Source organism: Dreissena polymorpha, chromosome 12 (genome assembly GCF_020536995.1).
Source record: "Dreissena polymorpha isolate Duluth1 chromosome 12, UMN_Dpol_1.0, whole genome shotgun sequence".
Taxonomy (NCBI): Eukaryota; Metazoa; Mollusca; class Bivalvia; order Myida; family Dreissenidae; genus Dreissena; species Dreissena polymorpha.
This window is the reverse complement of record NC_068366.1, coordinates 58,846,299-58,867,645: the sequence shown is the minus strand read 5'-3', so window position 1 is coordinate 58,867,645 and position 21,347 is coordinate 58,846,299. Positions and strand designations below refer to the sequence as shown.

Here is a 21,347-nt window from a genome sequence, read left to right as displayed (position 1 = left end):
CACTTACTCCTCTGACTAATGCCAGTATTTTATACCTCATATCTAATTGCATTGCTATGTCTTCAGTTGTAGCTTGATGGATTGGTAAGATGGGAAGAGGAAATGGGCAGTTTTGACCAACATGTAACCTTTGGACTTGATACCCCTTTATATGTGGGTTCTCTATATGCATGATCATTTTCCCCTTCTCCTTCTCCGCCTTCTCCAGCTTTTCCACAACTAAAAAAATACTTTGAGCCTCAATGTTTTGTAGAGCTGATCTTATGCTTCTAGGCCTTGGATCTGTATACATCATGAGTCCCATCTCCCTCTTGCTTATACACCATTCTTTCTCCAGTGATTACCGGCGTATAAGGTCATGGGCAAATATATCAAAGAGCTCAAACTTTGTATGACATAACTTTTTGTATTGTTGAACATCAAGTGACTCTTTTTTACATATCGTCCGATACCTCATTTTGCCTTCACTGAATTGCTTTTAGACATGTTCTTCCTTTCTCTGGATAGTACCGAAGGATACACAGAGCACAACGTAGTGGTAGTACTTGGCGTAGAACTATTATGCCACTTCCCATGATCCCTCGCACTCTGCCATTGCCCATGTCAAGGTGGTACCTTATTTTGCCTGTGACACTCTGGAGTGTAGGGATCTTTGTGCGGGATTGGATGTTTGTGAAGGGGAAAGTCATTATCTGAATTATAAATCGTTCCGCTAGATTTTGTTTTAGACATGCTTCTTGGCTCCGTCGTCATGCTTGATGATGTAAGTCCTCAGGCTTATGTGACTTTTCTAAAAAAAAAGATTAATAATCTTAATCATTCACACCTTACAGCTTAAAGTATGACTAAGTTGAATGGAATCTTGCACAAACCAAGCTACATTACAGTATAATAATATTATTATAAATTAATGCAATTATTTTGCATAAAAAAATGAAATAAAATACATGCGAGAAATGTGCAAATTCGTATCTTACAGTGTGTTGAATATTGTAATCTTTTTAGTGATGTTGACGGTTTGCTTGCGGTCAACACAATTATTTTTTATGTAAATGTTTGTACAAACAAACTTCAGAAGAACTTTTCAACATCTGACAGGTGTAAAAAGTGTTCTTCTAAATGTTATCTTATGTTCATAATGAAATAGGTAAAAAGGTAAAAACAACTACATGTTGATTCTTTTTTTTTGCTTGGGGTGGGGGTATTTTTCATGATAGGTACCAACTTCCAATACAAAATGACCCAATGCACCATCCCTCAAGTGGTTGTGATAATTTTTTAATTTTTATGCCATTTATCCCCACTCTCTAGCATACTTAAATGTATTTTTCTTGACATGGTTCAGACAAAAATGCAATTGTTATTGTGTTTTCCAAACCTTACCAATACTCTGTATATGTTCTCACAGTTACCAAAATTAAGTTATATCAGAAAACCACTTGATCAGAGAAAAAAACTGTCAAGATAAAGTTTTATTAAAATAAACTTTAATCGATTTATATCAAATAATGCATTATGTTCTTTAGTTGTCAGCTGAACAGATTAAGTACTTTCTGTAGGATGGCTTGTACCCCATTTACCGACACAGAGACCAATGATTGGATCAAGGTGTGCATTGCACTTAATGTGACGAAGAAAGGAATTTCTGTTCAGGGGATTACATAATTTTGTGCACGGATTTGTTGGTAAAGATGTGGACACTGCTCAATTGAAAACCTCGTACCTTGTCCAACGACGAATCCATTTTGCAGCCAAAAGAATGGGAACTATTGTACTTTCCACAAACTTAACAAACCACAGCCCTGTCAAATGTGTGATAAAGTAAAACAGAATATAACATCATGGCATTTATACGGAACTCCGTCCTGGCGGAACACTCATGCAGAAAACTGTTCAAAGGACCACTGGGAAGTAGGCAAATGCTACCTCCCTCCGGATGGATATAGAAGTGTTTCCAAGGTTCAAGAATCGGACTTTAATGGTGTGATAAGCATCATGTTTAACTGCAAATATTTGCAGCGTTGTCTCTCAGCAGCATGTCTACCATCTAATAAGCATTGCCTGTTAGAAAAGGTAATGCAACAGTTCACGAAATAATACAACTTTTTTTAACTTGTAACTGAATATTTTGCTTATATAAAGTGTATGTGAATACATGTAAATATCAAGGATGATTTTTGAATATTATGTACGTTAAGCAGTGACTTACATTTTTGATTGATATATTATTTCTACACTGTGCATGATTTCCTAACAGTGTTTATTTTTTGTTTCTAATTATAAAATTCTACATAAGGTCCTTCAGATAGGACGCAATGTACGTCACACACCAAACTGCAAGGTTTCAGATGCTGATATGCATGACTATTTCTAGGCCATGTCCAGCCTACTGACTGATCAAATATGCTTATTGCGTGATCCTTTAGCAATTACAGCACATAAGAAGCTTCGTGATATAAGTTTACGTATTGAATATATTTATATGTTTTTAGTACTTAGCTGTCACCTTTGTTTTTTTAAATGTTAATAATTGTTATTATTGTTCTCATGCGTTTTTATAGACAAACATAATACATGTTTTCAATGCAGTTGCAGAATGATCGTATGACATTAAAGGAAGTGGGTGAACTGTTAAAGGAGGATAACCAAACACTTGAACAGGCCGGGGAAAGGTCTTTTGAAAAGGTGGGATGAACTCTGGCAGAAGCATTGAAAGGTTACTGCACGGACTGGAGAACAACGCTTAGACGACAAGACTGATGCTGGAGAAAAACGTCTTGACAACAAGATTCGGGATGGAGAGAGAAGCATTGACAACAAGACAAAGGCTGGAGAAAGAAGCATTGACAACAAGACAAAGGCTGGAGAAAGAAGCATTGACAACAAGACAAAGGCTGGAGAAAGAAGCATTGCCAACACGAAAAAGGCTGGAGAACAACGAATTGAAAACATTATTCAGGACGGAGGGCAACGCCCTGCAAACGCGACTGAAGTTGGAGAGCAACACATTGACAACAAGGCTTAGGATGGTGAAAAACGCCTTGAAAATCAGAGACTGGTTGGTGAAAGATGCATTGTGAAAAATACTTAGATGGGGAGCAACGCCTAGAAAGCAAGACGCAGGAGCTGGAACAGCGCCTTGAACGCAAGGGACAAGATAACGTTTCACGCATTCAACAGGCAGAGAGCGAAACTTCTCAAGACTACGGACGACGCACAGCTGTTATGTCAAAGATTAAATTTTGATACAGTTTCTTCTAAAATAAGCTTATAAAATATATACGTGTACAGACAATCAAGGCAGAAACAATATTAACCTTATTCGTACACAATTTTTGGACACAAAATTTGATTGCATATGTAAAATAAAAGCGTTGCGTACACTTTGTGGGCATATTCTCACTTCTGTGAGAAATTTTACGCGGATTATCTCGGCCAGAAAAAATGCAGACATAATGTAAAAAGCGTTTTAAACAACATTAATAATCTTTATGTGGTACGTTATATAATTCTTTATATGTGTGATCTGTGGATGAGAATTATTGGGACCAAATTTCGGCCCCGAAAATCAACTAAACATACACAGGTGAGCAAGTAAATGTTCACTTAATTACAGCTAGACACTTTTAATGCTAGCTCTGTGTCATTATTGATGTATCTGCCAATTGTCCACACTTTGGACTAGAAATGTAGCAGAAACTTGACCCTTTAACTCACAAATTTAGGTTCAAGTTGACATGCAGCAACTTATATCTCCATCTATTTACCACATTACAATATAATTGATAAGTCAAGAAGTATAACTGATGATACACGCAAAAAGCATTGTTCATTTGTATAAATGTCTGTATTGTTTCCCTTTTGTACTAGTTTTTTTTTATAACGATAGAAGTGGTTAGTAAGAAAATGTCTCCGATGAACAAATGTCCTTCAAAGAATTGAATTAATTATTAAATCGTTTACCTCGCTTGCTACTTAAACATGCTGCTTCTTACAAGTTACAACAAAAATACAACACATAGCCCTTTTATTTTATTTAAACCATACATTTGTATTGTTTATTTAAACCAATATATTTGCTAATAGCCATAACGATTGGACCACCCATTAAAATAGTTTGCTTTGGATAACCCGATCGACTTATTAAATAGCGCAGGCCACGAATTATTTTTTGTGCTTGGAACAAAATTGTATTTGTCCAAATTCACGAAAAATACATTAAATATAAAAAATATACTCTTCTTGCATTAATATAATCGAAAGTTTCTCACAGCAACGCTCTTCTTTATTATAGATAATTTCTCTTCATCAAGCTGTGTATTTAATATATATGTGGGATGAATCAGATTAGTTAAGACATGAAACATTACATCATGACTGTTTCTATTTTTAATTGCAATTAACATAAACTTCGTGTTAAGCCTTTGCTTTGGAAGAAAAGTACGCGAACGATATGATGAATGTACATCTGCACGTTATCCTCGTCGAACGCATGTACTTACACAGTAACACAGCGGCCGTTTTACTTCAAATCATAGCTAAATTAACAGTGTCAGTTAGAATTCGAAATACTTATATTTATTCTGCAACTGGACGATTTGATCGAGTTCTTACTTTCAAAAATTCAGGCACCGCAAGATTCAGTAACTTCTTTTTTTGACAACACTATTTTCATTATCATTGAACGACATATATTTTATTACAAAGATATTCATGTATATAAAGACAACATAACTGTGTATAGGTTTTTTATTTGAAAACCAATGTATCAAACGAACCAAAACGGCAGTTTTAATTATAGTATATTATAGTCACCTACCTGCTGACTCACTTGCCATGAAATGTGTCAAGTTATACCAAGCAAACATTTTTGTCATGATGGCCTTTTTGCTGTTCCTTTTTGTGTGTTCAATAATGCAAAATTAATGAAAACACAACCATGCAAATATTATTAGTCGACGATTAATTTTGATATGAAAAATGCAACTGCTTTGTAATCGAGGTTTCATTTAAATGTTGGAAGTGCATCATAAACTGTTTTTTTCGTCACTGCGTACATAAATTACGTCAGTCGTCATACGTCAAAGGCTTGTCTAGAGCTTACGATTATTGGGGTAGCTGATTTTTAATATAAATTCATAGTATTTTCTCGACATCTATAATCATTTACGTTCCTTAACTTTAAAAGTATTGAATAAACAGCACTTAACTCCTCGTAATGGATCCAAGTGTGATTCTCAAACCATTTTATCTGGATCGATTTCTTTGCGGGAGTCTAAATGCCAAATCAAATGTAAGTCCTTTTTTGAGTGTGTTATTTGTTTAGGTAAATCTTTGACATCATTGTGTTCTGCCTTAAAAATAAAGACATTTTTTTTTTATAAATGTAAAGAATAAAAAAAAATTGTGTTGAGCGTTGAAACCAGATAGTTTATTTGCTTGCCAAAGTGAAATTATGGGTCTTGTAGTTAGAAATTTTCGCTTTATTAACCGTTTTCCGGAGAGGTTTTTTTTACGAAACGCTTTCCGAAATGTACATGAGTTTTGGTATGTGAGTCTTTTCATGACGTTTATATGAAGTGTGAGTTTCATTTCGGTCCTGTGATGTTAGGCGAAGTTATTTGGCTTAAAAGCGCAGTAGGGAGGGGGGCATTGTGTTTCATAAACACAGGTCTTGTTAATTGTCTTTTTAATCGAATAATGTCTTACACTTTAAATTTGTATTTTCAATTATGGGAAAATTTCGTGTTTTTCATTTATATCTGAGATTTAATTTATATTGCAAACATTGTAACACAAGAAGTCATTGCATTTTATGATTAAACGATTCATTTAGCACAATGGTTCATTTGTTATAAATTAGTATCTTCAAAACACAACTAACAGGGGTCTAGATAACGTTATTAAACTCTTAACAATTAAAAGCAGAAATAGCTTTCATATGGTATATATCATTGTGGGAAAATGGGAAAGTGCTCAAAACACGCAAGATTTCGCTATCTCACAATTTATAGAGTTTTATGCAACAACCCTCGTAAAATGAATGGGTCTGAACCAGTAAACAACTGTTTTTTGTAAAATAAATCCTATGCTGATGTTATCCATTAGATTATTTTTTTCAACCACAAAAACAAATGCTGCAAAATGTATATTGAATGATCCTGGTATGGTAAAAGATTGTCGCCAACACCTATAAATGATGATATCTATATGACTATACACTGAAATTTGATGATTTTGGTGTCTATACATTTGTTTCGAGGGGCAAACAACACATTGGTATAATCAAACATTATATTAGTTTACTACATGTTTGCACCATAGAAATCCAACATGGCGTCATATTGGCCGCTAACACAATGTCCGTAAGTGCATAAGTATTCGTGATGATTGCTATGTTTAAGCCACTGTTTTGTGGACAGGAAACACATTCAAGATTGTAAGATAAATCCAATATGCTATTTTTACATCGCACTAACATTCTACAGCCGTTTTAGTGTAAGTGTAATGTTGACTAAACATGGTTCTAATATATAATATGGTTTAAGTCGGTTGAAGAGGCTCAAAAGTCTTACCCCTAAAAAAAACATTTAACACTGGTACACTTTCCCATGCAGCACATCTTGGTAAAACATTTTGTATTCTTACTGGTATTGCTCTATTTGTGTCCTTTTATAGATTTAGCCTGAAACATAACGTTTTAAAAAGATATCTCCCTTGATGATATTACACAATTTAAATTTCCTTGCAAATAGCAGACGAAATTAAAACAAACATATCCTGTATCAGGGAGGCCAAAACCATGGGTAGTCGTCAGTCAAGTTCTTGCCTATGACAAATCTTGCATTATGTCAACAATATAATTAGTTTTCAGCCTTAAATTAAAGCACAACCTCGTTGTTATTGTAACATTGTATTGAAATGGTGCCGAAATCAATATTGACGCGACACAGAGAAGTTGCCTTCAAACAGATGTGTTGGTGTTTTCATAAACTTGCTGAGGGCCATATGTTCCTTTTTATACAAACTTGTTACAAAGTCATACTTGAAATGTGGAAATGCTATTCTGCAAATTATGACGGGGAAAATTGTCCAGAGGGCTTTGCTGGGCCATTTCTTGTTGTTGACACGTGCTTAGGTAGCCAGCTAGTAGCCGGAATGACCCAAAAAGATCCAGATATTCATATACTGCATGATCATGCCGAGGAGTTGCACTCTTCCCTTCTAAGGGGCAAGACAACATAGCAGATGCTTCATGTACTGAGATTTTGATCAAACTCGAGACGGCTACAGAGAAAAGAAACATCAACTTAATTATTAGCTTATGGTTAACATGGTTATGGTACTGAGTGCTGGCTGAAACATATGAAAGCCGTATCCAAATGTCGTTCCGTCTTTGCTGCAGCTGGGCACTTCAATTACCTGAGAAATTCTTAATACTATCTGCAGCAATTGAGCAGCCTTGAGGAAACGCACGTTTATTGAAAGTTCATCGGTGGTTTTTCATGTTGTTCGTAGGAGCATCCGTGCTGGGCTTGGCTTAGCAGTGACATTGTCACTAGCAAACATTGATGAGGTCTCTATTGAGCACATTTGGTCTATCTCGCGGCAGTAAAATGACCGAGGACATTCAAAACCGTTGAACCCTTTATGCACCTGTTACAAGAGTGCAATGCCTCATTTCGTAGACCTGACCTATACTAAAAGTCCACAACTCCAAAACTCAACTGATGCAGGCATAAAATGCTTTTGATCTCAATAAAATGCAGACAAAGAGAACGGCATGCTCACCCAACACAGCTCATCGTACTCTAAGATACATTGCAAATGGGATAATGACTAGGTCAGATGAAAATGTTCATGCATTTGAGGCGGTTGGAAACAAGATTATAAGAGTATCATATGAAACGACAAAGCCAAAAACTCTTGGGAAAAGCTATGCGGTTAAGATTGCTTTCGACCGTGCTATTGATCCTGTCCTTTTGTTCCAGCGTTTCTTGATGGTATCAACATTTGGAGATATTTTAAGACGCATTAATAAATGAAATGGAGCCCCAATCCTTTTGTCCTCTTTGAAGCCAAGAAAATAAATCTTAAAGCAGACAAGCCTCAGATCGCTCAGCCTATTGGCGATAATGCTGCTGCCACATCAAGTGAAGCTGTGATGAACTTTATTCTTGTTACGTACCTGATGGTGGCTCTTTGCTTCGTCCTTTACCATGGAAAATATATAACTAATATAACGCAATAACCGGGTTATATGCAGATTTCACTGAGACAGTGGTGTTCGATGGTTAAACGACGGTCCTTCGATCAAATACATCACACACCAGAGACGACGGAAGAAAATGAACTATTTTGTAGTTCGACGAAAGAAACAGAAAGAAGGCATGATTACTTTGATCAGAACAGCTCTTACTAAAATGGGATGTTATGTCGTTCTGCTACAAGAGGATACAGACGTTCAATGTGCCACAGTAGAGTACCCTGCATAATGCCACATCGTTGGTTGGCGATGATACAGATATACTCAGTTTGCACCTGCATTACTCTAAAAGGAAGAATAAGACCATCTACTTTCGCTCCGATGTAAACAAACAGTCAAAGAATCACAAATGTACAATCTTAACCATTTTAGAGATCTCTTAGGAGACGAAATGGTTTCTCTTTGTTCATGCTTACATATCATCAACGATTTTCCGTATCGGAAAACAGTCAGTCTATCGATAATAAGTAAAACACATTTCTGTCATGACGTCATGTGCTAGTTCATTCTTCATTCCGAACAATTCTCAAGAGGACATATCAAATCTTGGCAAATACGTGCTGGTGGAAATGTTTGGTGGCAAGTCCAACGATTCATTGGAGTCACTGCGCCAAAACATTTACACAAAGAAAGTGCCAACTGCCGAAACATGTGTTACTCCTGAGCGGCTTCCCACTCACATGCAACTGTAGTTCATAGACAACTAGTATACAATGAAATAATGGTATTGATTTGGCTGGTACATAATATGAAACTGACTGAATTGGGAATGGAAACAGTACAACGACCAAATAAATGCTGATCTAAAGCAATTATGCACTTAAAAAACTACTGAAAATCATCAGTTGTAAATGAAGGATAAAAATCATGTCGATGCAGCTGCAGACGCAATGGCTCCCCATGCACTTCTGTATATGACCCTTCCAAACTGAAAACTGTGACAATCCAAAATATTCGAAGGTCGGAACTGAGGAGGAGGACGACGACACCGACAATTAAACGCTCTAAGACAAACGGTATGGACAAAGGTGATTGTGTATCAGGTGATATATGACTGCTAGATGTCATAAATTGAATTTCATGATAATTAAACTGCTTAGTGATATTAAAAACTCAATCACGTGTTCATTGTCCCTCAAACTATTGCGTTATGGGCGTGTGGTCCTTTGCCTTGTGTCGGTGGTCATTTTGGACGCCATGTTTGAGTATGTGTACCATAATACTATAAAGTATGTCTGATGTTCTTTATGTGTCCTGGTCCCCCAAAACCTCAGTATAAATACCAAAATCACCAAATTTGAGTTGATAGTTACATAGATATAGTTGAAGTGATATTACGCGCATCTAACAGTATGTGCTATGTGTATAGGTGTCTATCGCAACCGTTGTTTATTTTTGGTGTTTTCACTTCATATACACTTATATTTGTTAATGCAGCATCAACATACTAAAACAATTCGTTTTGACAACTGACAACAGAAATGATTCGATGTACGAAGTTTGGCGGCCATCTTGGAGGCCATTTTGAAAAAAACTTTCAATACGTCCGAATTCAATAAACTTTTGATGTGTTATATTGTATTTTCTACCTACCAGGAACAGTTAAAAAAATACGTTTTGAAGCAATTTTCGGGGGTACACGTGTATATTGACCTTACGACTGTGTAATTAAAGGAATAAGCATATGCTACTTTCAACTGTAACTGAAAAATACATACAAATGACATGGCTTACGAGATTAATGTAAGGCGTAGGACCTTGTTATTCATATATTATATCGTGTAGAGATTTTAAATATAATATTTAATACTGATAAAATGTTTGCTGAGAATACATGTTAACACTTGAACAAATAGTTTTGGCTCGATGTCTTGAAAACCTTTATATAGTATTTTGAAAAGCTGCCAACAATAAATTGTGATGATTTTCTGGATATGCCTCTATCTTAAAATCATTTTAAAATGTAACAATATCCATGTTTATATGAACAGTATATATGGAAAAGGTATTCGTTTTTATTTCGAATACTCTTTGGATATACAAGTCGGCACAAACCCATATTACCTATCGTACCACGAAAATGATTTACATAAAAAATAAATGCTTTTAACATTTTTTAGAAATACCTTATTGACCTACATTACCAATTAACATTAATTAATCCAATAAATTTATGATTGCATTTATTATTTAAAAATAGTATGCCATAGATTAAACGGTATATCTTTTAATTCCAGAGGAAAACCAGAAACCCTTTAAAAGTATGCATTTGTAAATAGTTTGATACTATTTGCATTTGCAATATACTTACATACAATTAAAGAAGATGAGGTTGGTCCTTTGTTTAAATATGTACTGACGTCTCATACAAGGACATTACTAATAATAACACGTAATATAAGTAGTGTTAATCACACAAGTATTTTTTTTAATCATCATTATCGGTTTATTTTAAGAAATGCATTTATTATGTACATGTTACTTTTCTTATGTGCAACATTTAATTTTACATTATATACATACTTGTATTCGAATTTCATTTGATGTGTATGTAAACTATATTGTTTTTCAATTCTTGGAATATAAAACAACTAGAAATAAGCTAGTATTGTCAAAAAGAAGTTATACTTTAGGCGAATTTTTCTTATATGTATATAGTTATATCGTTACAGATTTTCAGCGACATTTGAAGGATCATTACAATGACACATCAAGCTTCGTTCCTCTTTCAACATTGGATACTAGTTTTGATAAGCCTATAAAGACATTTATGCAACGCCAAAACTACACCGTATCGAAATTAAGAAAAAAAGAGAACGCTTGAAAATGGAAAAAGTACTTAACTACACAGCACTTTTTTACACAGATGGTATATCAAATCTAGGTATATACTTACAAGGCGAACCAGGCACGGGAAAGTCGACGTTTGCAGCAAAGGTCGTTCAGGACTGGTGTCTGGAAAATCAACACTCCTCGATAACTCCCACTGAAAATACAGGATTTGATGACCTGTTAACAATTCAAAAATTCAAGTTCCTTTTTTCATCCCATTGAGATATTCAAGAGGTGAGAATAATGTCACACAGATGATAAAGAAACAACAATTGATACACTTTTTGACGAAGACGAACGTAGCGATGTGTACAAACTGTTTCGACAAATAATGGAGACGGAATTATGCCTTGTAGTTCGGGACGGTTTAGATGAATGGATGGCTCCGGATGGAAGTGACTTAGTTGAACCTTCCATGGTGGGATTTCCGAAAGACAAACGCACAGTACTTACAACGTCTAGGCCATGGAAACTGGCTGATGAACGTATCAAGAATTCGCAAATCGACATTCTATTAGAGATTGAGGGAATAAGCGATCCAGATACGTTTAGTAAAAATATTCTTCGGTGCATAATTGACGAGACTAATGATCTGCTAAAAGCTGTCAAAGAATTTGAGACATTCGTTAAGCATCGAAAGCTCGAATCGTTATTATCTTTACCGATGTTGCACACGCATGTCATCTGCACGTGGGTAGACAGGACGGATAAGAAAAGACATTTGGAAGAGACGTCTCTGTGTTTACTATACACAACTTTTATTGAAAGTCTTTGTAAAACGGCTAACTGCACAGACGGTTATTTCAAAGAGTCAAACCCTTCTCATGTAAAGTGTTTTTGGAACACGTGTTACATTCAGCCAAATCATGGACACATATATAAACTTGCGGAGGCAGCTTTTAAATTACTTTTTTCATATGCAATGGAAACGTCTATTGTTTTCAGTGACCAAACATTGTCAAACTTTTGTCATCGGGAAGAGTTCACAGTTTTCAAGAAGTTCGCTCTCATATCAGGAATAATAACAAGTAGGAAAAATAAAAAGTCAGTCAGGTTGCTGGAATTCGTTTATTTACAAGCATGTGCAGGATTTCCTCGCTGCGTATCATATCGCTTGTAACCTAAATATCATAAATGCCGTAAATCCGGGATACGTAAAACGCAACAAGTATTCCTATCTTGATCTTGCGCAAGTTTTCATTTTTCTGTGTGGAATGAATAGTCCGGCTGCGAATGTACTGTCAGGTTTAATGGATCAATGTGACGCTGTTTATGACCATTATGACTGTGTCCATGGTTGTGAGTTTCAACGAATCATTGAAAGAGGACTTAAGGAAGCTGCAGCTAGCAACCAGGATGGCATACAGCTACAACTTAGTCACATTTATCTTAGTGACTATAACATCTCATATTTATATAGCACCTATTCTAGAAACATTGCAAATGTTCGGATATTAACCATATCTAGTTGGCGTTTACTGGCTTTTCGGCCTTCGTTTCCAGTAAAATTCAACTTGTCGTCGTCCCGAAAACTACAATATTTGGGTCTAGAGAGCGAGGTCTTTAAGAGGACGGTTTTATTGTTGCCAGGTCCAATTAACGATAAAATAACAAAGTAATTTGATAATATTGTATATATATATATATATATATATATATATATATATATATATATATATATATATACTGCGTTCTGCTTAAAACCAGTACTTTGTGTCTGAAGGGGAGATCACAAGAACGCTACAAGTTATGTTTGATTTCCTTCTAATTTCACCTCTTGTTGCGTCCGTTGTTACTTGCCGCTTGAAGTTCGTGACCCATGTGATAAGAGTTTTAAAACAGCTGTGTTTGCTGTCTGCGTTTTACGTTACTTCACGTTTATGCTAAATGCACATATAAAAAAGAATACGTGCTGATTGCAAACTGATTGAAACGTGAATAACTGTATATACTACTGCATTGAAGCTTGAGGCAGTGTTTAAACCGAAACAATTAAACATGCAATCAAATATAAATTTACTAAATGCGACCGGATTATAATAAGTCTGGTATTACTGTAAGTTATTCTCGTGGATATATAAATAATAGTATTGAAATACACACGATATAAAACATGTGATAGCATTTCAATTGAGACATCAATTATTTATTTTTAATTTTTTTAATATATGTTTTATTAGTACAAAGTGCATATCTCTATCTTTACACTTGACTTACCCGACATTATGACAACTTTAACTAAATACCATCACTTTAACGTCCTACACGCACGTTTTTGGTGCAAGTGTACCCGCGTTTAATAATTCGTAATCATTCAATATTCATTTTTTACAGACTGTTCCAGTTTGGATAGAAAGAACTATCCAATTTTGGTAGACCTAACTAACCTGCCGTCCTCCATCCAAGAAATACAGTTGAGAAATGTTTGTTGTTCTACTACCTGGCTTCGCAATCTGTTAAGCAACATGTTATCACTCGATCATGAAGTTGTGTGTGTACTGACATTGTGCTCTGACGAAGAGAAAGCTCTTTTCTTGAGTTTCAACGTACGCATAACGACAAATGCAAATAATACACTCACCATGTCTCACATATGTGACAACAATCCAAATTTGTGGAAAGTTCTACATGGCCTGAATATCAAGCACCTCAGTTTGGGAGGATGGGATATTTGGAGGGATTTTTTAAAGTAAGTAATGAACAGCCATTGTCGCAGGCACTTTCATCGCTTGCACAGCTAGAAACGCTTATCATTAATGTGAATGCCATCATTCGTTATCTGTGGAAGGAGTTGCATTGTTTAAATATTAAGCGTGTAACTATGAGACTAAATGTAAGCTTGTGTGGTCTGGTATTAAACAATAAACTGAGGTTGCCGAATTACCTCGTATTGCCCTCACCGATGGAAATGATTTATATTGACGTGAATGTGGATCCCGATCTGTTAGCGAAAATAGAAGGACTTTATATCAAGAGTCTGAGTCTATGTGGCAGTGGTTTGCAAGTTAATCAGATAACGCCGTTGTTTACGTCAATTTCGACGCTCAACATCTTAGTATTATCAATAGAAATGACAGCCGCAATCTGTGGCTGGCAATACACGGCCTTAATATCAAGCGTCTATTTATTGAACGCATAAAATATTGTAAAGAAAGACATGAACCTTTTTGTGTACGTCGCTAAATTCGTTTGAACAGCTTGAGAAACTAAGTATTCTCGTGATAAACAGCCGTCCCGGTCTGTGGAATGCTCTCCCTGGACTGCGCATCAAAAGTATATGCCTACACTGGAAAGTGAGACGATTGGATGAGCAACACATATGTTTGATGAAACAGGCGCTGTTATCGCTAAAGCACATGACATGTCTTTATATGAAATTAGATCATGGCGGTGCATGTCCTTGGAACGTTCTCCATGGTCTGAATATCAAGAGTCTGATTCTCATTCTGGGTGACGTGGGATTCGATGATGATATTGAGTCTATGTTGACATGGACAGTAATTGGTTGTCTAATTCATTATCCTCTTTCACACGTCTATTACCGTCACTCGCAAACCTGGTATCGCTAAGTATTATAGGTGAAAGAGTAATAAAAAAATTTGGTATAGGTCTCAAGAGTCTTAGTCTTCACAGTCTGAGTATCAAGAGTCTTTGTGTCGCGGGTATTTGGATGGGTTTTAATGAAGAAGATGCCTTATTATTTTCGCAGTCATTATCATCGCTCTCAAAGCTAGAAACGCTTACGCTTTATACACAAAGATATGTAGACCTACGGTTACCTCAGTCATTGAAGTATTTGAGGTATTTGAACTTCTACTGTAATGTATTGGCTCCGGGTGAATTATACAACCTGGTGAAACAACATTCTGAATATACACTTGAGTGTAAATTAAATTTCGGTTGTTTTAGTGATGTTAATGATGATGAGTACACTTCCACAAAGAATGAGCTTAACGCAATGCAGAACTTTGAAGTAAAACATTTCGAAAACATCAACGAACTTGTGAAAATCATAACGGCGCTGCTTTCGACTGGTCTCCACGCGACATTGATGATGTTGATGGCAACATGCACGATAATGAGGCGTATAAAGCATTCATTCGATGTGTAGCTAATAAGTTAAATCGAATTTCAATGGTGATTCATATAAGCCCATCCTAAAATTGGCAATTAATGCGTGGGTCTGTAAGATAGGATTGGCACATTTAATATGAATACGTAAATTATGCATATTTGGTACTGTTGTTGATAAATAATATATAAACGGATGCATATATTTACTCGATATGATATGTAGCATTATGCAGCCGTTTATGTTATGAGCTGTATTAACTCCGTTCGTTTTCGTTTAATCGTTCAGTATTAGTAACCTACGGATATTGAGACTTATATACGAAATGTGGATGTTTTGGGGGACTGGTTTTATTATATATGCATGCCTTAATTATCAACATATAGTTTCTGGATAACATTTCCAAGAAGTGTTTTTCTTTGATTTCTGAATTGATGTTATGATAATAATGATAACTGTGATCACGTTCACGTTAAAGGGACATATTAAGGTATAATTTATTCATATATATATATATATATATATATATATATATATATATATATATATATATATATATATATATAGTTAACACAAAACACAAAATATATAACTCAAAATCCAAAAAATAAAGAACTGTTTGGCGTATTAAAAACGACATTGACATTTTTAAAACGGACCCGGTTATGAATAAAATAATTTCACATCAGAAGATAATAAAATGTAAGCGACAGCCAATTAATTTAAAACGTCTGTTAACAAAATCTTACTTTTCATCTCAAGAACCAAGAGTATCAAAATGTAATGATCCTAGATGCGCCCTTTGTGGTTATATTATTGAAGGGAATTCTTTTGATTTTAATGTCAAAGTGTTCAAAATAAAAACTAATATGTCATGCGATATACAAAATGTGATTTATGTCTTAGTATGCCATGGGTGCAAAAAATGTTGCCAGTAGTCCTGAGACCATAAAGCAGGCGATTCAAGCATCACGCCAATGTGTTCAACAGTAGTTGGAATCAAGATTTTCCATAGGTCACAGAAGCTTGACGGAGTTAAAAATATTTCTACTGACCTTTATATGTTTTTAAATTTGTAGTGAAAACAACTTAAAACGAAACCGCAAATGAATAATAAATGTGTATCATTCACTGAAACAGTATATCAGATAGATGTTTTTGCAATAAAGATTAGACACTTACAACATAAATGTAACTTTAAAAACATGAAAAAGACTTTTAATAAAAAACAGTTGTTCGATAACTAGTCCGCCCTTTCGTAGGTATGACGTTCTCTGTGTGCATTCGTCACATGTGCAGACCAGAGCGTTTATCAGTCGGTACTGCTCCGTGGGCAGAGGTGCCTTGCACAAGGGACTCACTAAGCCGCCATTAGAAGACAATGACCCAACCCAGGCCAAACAGCTGAGGGTAAACCGACTGAGAAATCCGGTTGGGCAGCTTAAAGATCTATACCCTCTACAGAAGAGTACCATGCTGGCAGCCTTCAAGTATTTGAGCTGGTCGATGAAGCAGGAAATTCCTCATACAACAAAATATATCCCCAATAATAATATAGGTAAGTTGTTCGCCTGCTCCTCCCTACATATACATCTTCAGCTGGAAGATGCTTGACTCGGCTGTCAAGAACACACGTACAAACAAAATACGCTGTTTAGCTTAAATAGCTCTTTCTATTTAATTCGAAACGATTTAAAAGATCTAACGTCAGAGTAATTAACACGTCGTGCGTATTTAAGACTGCGAGAGGGGCTTCAGCTCAATGAAAAGGGTATACAATTGTTCTCGCCTAAAGTCTGCAGTCCTCAGCGCTCTGATGGTGGTCAGCATAAAAGGACTAGATATTGAAGCAGTGGACTGTGGAAGAACGGTTAATGTCTGGCACCAGGAGAAGCTACGGACAACTTTTTTATATTTAACAATGTATTTCTGTGTACTTATGGAAAAATATGTATTGTTGTTGTTTCTTTCAATCATTTACGTTGAAATGCCTACTGCTCTTTTGCTTGTTGTTTAATATTATAATATTTGACATAAATGAAATAAATTAAGACATCATAAATAATAAAACAATATGTTGTGTTTTAATTGCTGTGTCGCCGCTGTGCCTGAGGGAAATGCCTGATATATATATATATATATTATATTTGATTTCTTAATTATTAATGATCAATGAATTGCTAATTGAATACGCATTTTTTAAATAAAACATATTTCAATAAAATAAATATCTTTTTGATAAACACATGTGTCGTAAAATGTTCAATGAAATATTCACAAGTTTGAAGTCATACCCCATAGTGATAGTAGTAGTAGTAGAAGTAGTAGTAGTAGTAGTAGTAGTAGTAGTAGTAGTAGTAGTAGTAGTAGTAGTAGTAGTAGTAGTAGTAGTAGTAGTATTGCGATTATGTTAATTTTTGTGATGATCATGACAAGTTTAATATGATGATGTTGCCGCTGTGCTTCTTATGCGTGCTATGTTGACTTTACAACAATAATAATTTACCATTTTAAAAGATGCCATCGACTGTTCCGGAAGTCTTCGTTTAAGAAGTCAACCGAATCTCAGCAGCCGAAAAAAAGAAACCTGACTAAGCTCACTTTAGAATGTAATTAAACGATTGTTAGGTGAACTATTTTATTTTTATTATTCAAGAATACAATGTAAAAAATGCAATAACATACACAAACGTTCATTTGTTGATGAAACTACAGACACTCACGATAAAATATAAACGAGTAAATGACATGGAAAGCATCTTCAACTCATATAAAAGAACACATTAAATAAATAATCCATCAGCAACGGTTATGAAAACAAGTAACAACAAGTGTTCCGCGGTCGGAAACATATGCCTCTTCAAACAGGGCTTAAACTAGTGACCCCAATTTCAATAGGGGTCATATACTGTCCAAGGCCTATGCGAATGTGAAGTATCGAGCCAATCGGTCAATTCGTTGATGAGTTATTGATCGGAAACAATTTTCACACTTATTGTGACAGTGACCTTGATCGTTGACCTAGTGACCACAATTTTGATAGGATTCATTTACTGCCCAAGGCCAATGAACATGGAAGTATCAAGCCAATCGGTCGATTCGTTTACGAGTTATTGATCAGTAACTCTTTTAACACTTATTGTGCCAGTGACCATGACCTTTGACCCAGTGACCCCAATTTTATAGGGGTCGTCTATTGTCCAAGACCAATGCACATGAGGAGCATCAAACCAATCGGTGAATCAGTTGACGAGTTATTGATGGGAAACGATTTCACACTAAGTGTGCAACAGTGACCTTGACCTTTGACCTAGTAATCCAATTTCAGTAGGAGTCATCTACTGTCTAAGGCAAATGCACATGGGCAGTATCAAGCCAATCAGTGAATCAGTTGACGAGTTATTGATCGGAAACGATTGTACTCTTAATGTGTATCAGTGACCTTGACATTTGACCTAGTGGCCCCGATTTCAATAATAGGGGTTATCTACTGTCCGAGGCTAATACACATGCAAAATATCAAGCCAATCGGGCAACTGGTAGATACGTTATTGATCGGAAACAATTTTCACACTTAGTGTAATAGTGACTTTGACATTTAACCAAGTGACTCCAATTTCAATAGGGGTAATCTACTGCCCAAGTCCAATGCACTTGTGAAGTATCAAGCCAATTAGTCAATTAGTTTACGAGTTACTGATCGGAAACAATTTTCACACTTAGTGTGAACGTGACCTTGACCTTTGACCTAATTATCCCAATTTCAAGAGGGGTCATCTAATGTCTAAAAGTAAATGCACATGTGAAGTATCAAGCGATCGGTCAATTCGTTGACGAATTATTGATCGGAAACTTTTGTCACACTATGTGTGATAGTGACCTTGACCTTTGACCTAGTGACCCATATTTCAATAGGGGCCATCTACTGTCCAAAGCCAATGCACATGTGAAGTTTCAAGCCAATCGGTCTTTTCGTTGACGAGTGTTTGATCGGAAACAAACTGGTCTACCGACATCTATCGACAAACGAACTGGTCTACCGACATCTATCGACAAACAGCCAGCAAAATAATATACCCTTTCTTCTTCGAAGAGGGGCATAATTAGGAGACTAGAGCCGATTAACTGTATTGGACATGTAGCTCATTCTCACATGCCCGTAAACAATATTTTTGAGTTGTAATGAAAAACATCTACAAAGTACTAATTTATAGATTGAGGATATTTGTTTAAATATTGAATGTTAGTATAAACATAATATTACATTAATTTTCATTGAAAATCGAAACGTTTTATATGTTAAATAAAGTTAAAATATTGAATATAACATTTATTTAAATAATGAAATACTTACTAACAACGTGCATAATATATGTATGACTGACTGTCCAAAACACACATTAGCGCAATTTCTGTCGATATGCCGTCTCATAAATCAGGTATGCAGGACATTTGCGCCTAACCGTAACTCGCAAGTGCGCCTACCCCTACTCCACTTGCTTTTTGCTCTCTCTGATTCCGCCCATTGTTTTCGAATCAGTGTGTGTGCAAACCATGAATCCATTCACCTGTTTTGATCCACCTGTGTACCAGTCGAGGTTCCTGCAGCTCTTTGGAACCCGCCTGTGTGCCTACTCCAACTCCGCCCTTATGTCTGGGAAACTCGTTTTCGCAAACCCGTATTCATTTAGGTGGGACTACCCTGCGTGATTAACTTTTGTTTCCTTCTGCTTTGAACCAGCCTGTGCGCCTAACCTGACATTTCTGGATAGAACAAGCCTGACTACAAACCCTGAATCCACCCTTCGGTAAGAAACCATAATATGTGCTAGGCTTGACTGACTCTTTTTGTCTGGAACCTGCCTGCACAAAACTTTGATTTCCTCCTCCCATCTTCTTGAATCCGACTTGTGTGACAATCATAACTCCTCCTTTTGGTTTTGAACCCGTCGATGCACCTTACCTGACCTTTCTTAGTATCTAGAACCCGCCAACTCGCTCATCCTAAGTCATCCATATAGACTGGTACCAGCCTGAGATATTCCTGACCCCTCCCTTCCGTTTGGAATAAACCTTTTCGCCTACCCTGACCTTCCCTCGTGTCTGGAACCGCGTTTTAAATGTAGCACGCGTTTTAATTTGTCCTGTATGAAAACATTGCGCGCCAACCTTGTATGGAATCAGCTGTGCGCCAACACTGACTCATTTATCCTGTCTTAGTCCCTGTCTATGTGCCAAGCATAACTTCGTCCTGTCCGGGAACCGCATGTGTGATACCTCTGACTCCCACCTCCTGCATGGTACCAGCCTTTACGCAAACTCTGCCTCCTGTCACCAATGTGGAACGAGTCTGTGCGCTAACTCTTACCAATTTGTTAAGCTGCAGTCAATTAATCACAATTTTCGTTTCAAATTTATAACAGCATCAGTTTAATGAAAGGATGTAGTTTTAAATTTTATATACAATGTATTATTGGTATTTAAGTGTGGTGCCAAATAAATGTTTGCGATATTATATACATCGGAAAACATATTTGTTACGTCGTGCTTTTATATTTAATAATTGCAGAATAATTTTATACAATGTGTAATCATACCAATTTTATATGTCCCATTGCGGGTGCAGATGCATTTATAATGCAGTAGCATGGTATATTGGAAGTTGCATTCCAGGCTCCGGGGTCAGGTTTAGTCATTGGATGACAACCAACCTTTGTAATGTTAATGACAATAACTGCATTACATAAAGCTGATGTTTTACTGAGAATCACTTCTGTTGTATAGTGCTAGTGTAAACGATTTGCTTAATACAGAGCTATTGGGATGTCATTCATGCGAGCAATTGTATAGACGGCCATTAGCACATGTGTACTTGTTTATCTCTTCGTGATATAGCGTCCGTCATTTGATAATGGTATATACTAATAATAGGTTAACTATGATTGCAGGGCTCCGCCTCTGGTTTTATACTGATAGGACTATAATGCGACTTCAATTTCTTCCTGTGGTTTTATTCTGATAGGACTATAATGCGACTTCAATTACTTCCTCTGGTTTTATTCTGATTGGACTATAATGCGACTTCAATTTACTTCATAGACTTTTGTGAGACTCTTCGTAGTCCGCCCCTTCGTAGTCTCACTCATTGTTGAGGACAATTTGTCGTTATCTATAGTG

The 21,347-nt window shown here is 36.1% G+C and overlaps 2 long non-coding RNA genes across 2 annotated transcripts; one reads left to right on the top strand and one right to left on the bottom strand.

Moving 5' to 3' along the window:
- Positions 1-629: 629 nt before the first annotated feature.
- On the bottom strand, positions 630-13,585 carry LOC127854225 (uncharacterized). Its single transcript, XR_008036975.1, has 3 exons — positions 13,486-13,585; positions 11,163-11,252; positions 630-790 (listed from the first exon to the last, which is right to left on the bottom strand). It is a non-coding gene; the product is annotated as an uncharacterized LOC127854225 (long non-coding RNA).
- On the top strand, positions 13,009-17,063 carry LOC127854224 (uncharacterized). Its single transcript, XR_008036973.1, has 3 exons — positions 13,009-13,154; positions 13,433-13,787; positions 16,433-17,063. It is a non-coding gene; the product is annotated as an uncharacterized LOC127854224 (long non-coding RNA).
- The last annotated feature ends 4,284 nt before the right edge of the window (positions 17,064-21,347 follow it).